This window comes from Phascolarctos cinereus, unplaced genomic scaffold (genome assembly GCF_003287225.1).
Source record: "Phascolarctos cinereus isolate Bilbo 61053 unplaced genomic scaffold, phaCin_HiC Scaffold_4;HRSCAF=312, whole genome shotgun sequence".
In the NCBI taxonomy this organism is placed as follows: domain Eukaryota; kingdom Metazoa; phylum Chordata; class Mammalia; order Diprotodontia; family Phascolarctidae; genus Phascolarctos; species Phascolarctos cinereus.
This window is the reverse complement of record NW_027555847.1, coordinates 564,030,883-564,035,463: the sequence shown is the minus strand read 5'-3', so window position 1 is coordinate 564,035,463 and position 4,581 is coordinate 564,030,883.

Here is a 4,581-nt window from a genome sequence, read left to right as displayed (position 1 = left end):
CTGCCTGGAGAAATGAGTTGATAGAGTGGTGAACACTATTCGTCCAAGCTAAATCAACTGAAATGGCTCACAATTGCTCATTGTTAAGTTATTGTTTACATTTTTTGGAGGCCTTGGGGAGATTATCTCATCCTTTCTAGTCCCTATATGGTTGATTTAAAGCACATAAGTCACGTGCAGAGTGCAATGCTTGTGCTTCTGGATACCATCTACGAGGTGACAGACTCTTGGGGAAAAAGCATTCATTGAACCAATTCAAAAGCAAAGGAAAATGAAGTGAGGAAAGTGAGCAAGACTGCTTGTTTTAATAGGTTGTTTGTGGTGCTTCGCTCGCTTTGGGTACTTTGAAGACCTAGGAAATGATGGCACAGCAAAGGACTTGGAAACAGTTTGTGCTCTGACATGCCACATTGCGGCAACCCTACGAGTTTATGAGTGAAAAACGTACGGGACCTAGATTTCTCCTTTTCATCTAGGAGACTTCCTCTGGACTTCCTCCAACTGAGAAGGCCGATCCTGTCATCTTCTTGCTAGCAAAGATCCAAATGTCCCTAAGTTTTAACCTACTAATAAATTTGAAAGGATGAACTGTCTTTGTTCCTTTGAGTACTGTTAAACGCTAGGTATGACTACTTATGCAGATCTTTTTTTTTTTCCCTAAACAGGGGTTAAAATTTCAGTTGTCATGATTTAGAACTACTCGCACGAAACTTCATGCCCTACAACGGGTGGCGATGGGGCTCCTCATTTGCTGTAAGAAATTTCCTCATGTTTATTCTTGGACCAGTTGTAACATTACTCCAATTCCTGGCTCCATTTTTCTTTTCCCCTCCGCTATCCTCCCTTGCTCTCCGTCTCTATCTCTCTTTTTCCTGTATCCTCCTTACCTCCCTTTCTAACTCTCATACTTCGTACTCCCTTCCTTCCCTCCCTTTTTAACTCTTCTCCTGCATCTACGGCCCTCCCTCCTTCTCTCTCTCTACCTCTCCTCTTCCTCTAATCTCCTTCCCTCCTTCACTTCCTCACTCTCCCCCTCTGCACCTCTTCTCCTCTACATCCTTCCTTCCCTCCCACTCTAACTCTCCTCTCCTCCTCCCATCCTTCTTTCTCTCTCTCTCTCTCTCTCTCTCCTCTCTCTCTCTCTCTCTCTCTCTCTCTCTCTCTCTCTCTCTCTCTCTCTCACTTTCTCTGTGAGGAGGCTTCCCAGTCTTTCTCTTCCACAGTATCTCCCAGCCACTGTTTGTGTGTAGGATTCAGCTTCTGTCTTAGACACAAATAAGTCGGAGCTCACTTGCTGTGAGATAAGTTTATGTGCTGACTCCCAATGCGAAGAAAACACTAAATCATAAAATATATGGAAAGCCTCTGGGAAACTCTGGCCCTGGCTTTTTTCAGCAGAAAATGTTCATGACCTCAGACCTGAACCCCATCCTCCCTGCCTCAACATGTGCCCTGTAGAAACGATTATCAGTTTTCTGACCAGTTGCCCATCCATCCTCTGTGGGTCTCTTTCGCCTAATTCCAAAGGCAAGACCTTTCTGACAGGAAGTCCTTGAATGCTTTTCCCGTGTAACTGGCCTTCCTCATTAGCAGTCCCCCATTATACACAGAAACTCCTCGCTTACATACGTATGTAAATGTATGCGCATCGATTCGTGTACCTTTGCTACATGAGAGCCCTATGGTTGCAACCCCACAGATTGGAAAAGAGAGGAAGCTTGCCTCTGGGCTGGAGAGAGAGAAACCACACTCTCTAAATTAGAATGACTATTCGCTCTGGTGTCTGACTCTACTGGTGGCTCTGGATGACGACTGTGCAAATAGTCATTTTAACTTGTGACTTTCCTGAGAAAGAAAATGCTTGGTTATTTTTTTTTTAAATGAGTGTCCCTTTTGCTTTAAGGGGATCAGCGCCCACCAGCTCTCTCCAAGACCACGGGACATACTGCAGTTGCAAAACCTTTGCAGCCCCACTCGCAGCTGTTAGAATTTAGCCGAACCAGAGTGCCTGATGCAGCAAGTCTCTCTGTATTTGACTGCTTGGCCAATAAAGTGAGAGTCAGGGTCCAGCAGTGTGCCTCGCCCCGCTCTACGTTCCCCTCAGCACCTCCTCCCCCCACCGCGGGAAAGCCCTAAGGCTGTTAGTTTCTTGCATTTGCTCCAGAGTACCAAGGCTTCAGTTTGGCAGCCTAAGGCATCCAAGAGAATGGAGCAGCCTGGTAGGAAGCTGATTTGGTTCAATCCCATTCAGAGATTTAGAGGATGATGCAGACAGAAAGTCCTCTGAGACTGGCTTGTCTATGGTAATCTCTCCTTGAGTCCTCCAAACTATTTGCTTGAGTCTGTGCTTATGTGCCTAGTGGGAGAACGCCTGTCCCTAGGGTTTGGCCCACTAAACTCGGCTTTACCTTCAGAGTTAAATGTTAGCCCCATTTTCTCTCCTTGTCAAAGGTCCTGAAGATCACTGGGATGGATTTGGTTAATGCAACATTTAGTTTCAATTATCTTGGCCAATTTTGAGTAATAACAGGGCAGACAGGAAATAGGAGCTGTGCTGTTTTCCAAGGGACTTGTATCCTCATAACTAAAAAATGACTTTAATTTAGAAAATAAATGGCAAGGCATTAACTTGTGAAGTGGATATCATTATCCTGCCCCTCCCCCCTCTCTCCCCAAAGTTAGGCTGGCCAATTTATGAAAGCTCTGCTACTGAGACGTGCTAAATAGGACACGCTGAGCTCTGAGCTCTGATCCCCGGTGCTTTATTGTGCAACCAAAGGATTAGAAGGTGCAACCCCCAATCGCTATCAAAACCTATTAGATGCTTCCTATTTTAATCACCTCTAATTTCTTAAATCAGGATCATACTGATCTAGCACAGGATAGTGGAAAGATTGTATCATATTTATATTTTTAAGGTTGTATGAGTTCCCCCCCATCTGAAATGTACAGGGGTCCATGATTCTGAATTTCAAGCCAAAGACATGAGAATAGCAGACATATAAAATACAAGTTAGTCCTTAGACAGTGTTTCTTTTAAAATGACTTCTTTTAAAATGTCTCTCCCTCCCTTCTCTGTGGAGGTGGTGGACTCTGGGCACGACACATTGCATGTACTGTCAGACTTAGTGGATGTGTGGGTTAGTTTAACTGTGTTCTGTATCTGTCTGTCTCCCTGTTTCTGTCTGTCTCTCGTGAATTAAAGAAATTGTCCACTGGGTAGGAGAAGAAGGAGGGAAATAGAAATGATATAAAAACAAAATATATCAATAAATTAAAACTGATTTAAAAAATTAAATAATTTCTTTAAATACTATTTTTGTTTGCAGTTGAAGAAATCATATTAATATTACAACTGTAGTGAATGTGATGCTAAACGGACAGTGTTCAGTTCCTTGGTTATTCATATAGAGCAAGTTCAATTTGAAATTTGTCCCATCATAAAGATCAGATCAGAGTTTTAAATTGTCATTAATATTGTCAACCTCATCTGTCTTCTCAAAATCAAAATCTGTCCTTTCAGAATGTCATCACACATGCTTTTAAGCTTTACTGGGTAGGTCATTTCAGCCATGGTATAGTAAGGGTAGAAGCACCTAACTGAGATTTTTCCTTTCCTAGGATGAAATTAAAAAAGACTCTAAGCAAAATCTATCATTTATGTTCAGCCTCTGAACTCTGCTCTAATCACTTATGTTGTACACTGACTATTTAAATGGCTAAAGTGGGCCTAAGCAGCCTAGTTATGATTAAACAAAACTGGTTTTCACTGACCTCACTTATACTCTAAAGAGCAATAGAATTCAAGAAGGGGCACTTGGCTGAACAAAGACTCAGAAGGTGTGTTCCAGCTAATTTCCTTGATGTAGTGGTTCATTACTTTTCCTTTCCAGTTACTTTATAAATGATCAGTCACTAAAACCTGAAATGAACTTCTCCAGTAAGTGGAATAAAGAGGAAATGCTTTTAAAATGTTGAATTTTAAGTGTATCTTCTCCTTTCATTGCTGAAACAAAACTATTTCTCAACATTTAGGCAAATAAGATTTACAAATTCATACACAAATGAAACATTCTGACTATATTTAAGTATTTCTACCAAAAAATGGGCATTTCTGATTTAAATTTTATTCTTGAATTTTGCCACTGGAAAAAGACATGATGTACAACAAAACTCTTCGAACAATTGGATTCCCTTGAACTTGGCAGATCTGATTTGCCCCACTACTAGCAATAAGCAAGAAAAATCTAACTTAAGTGTTGGAGATTAAATAAAGACCTGGCCCACCAAAGAAAGGAAATTAAGTGCTTTTATTAAACCTTCATCCTGAAATAATTTTGATTAGTAAATACAGTAGGACAGTTATCATCTGTCTATTCAATAAACTTTTATTAAAGCGTACACTGCACAATCTGTTGGACAGTACCAATAAGCATTAAACAAAATGAATCTTAGAGGTAACCCTCTCATTTTACAAGTAAAGGAACTGAAACCCAAAAAGCTTACATGTCCTGTATAGGGGCACCTTGAGGCAGACCCAGGACAAGAATGCAGGTTTCTTGGCTTCCATTCCTTTGCTCT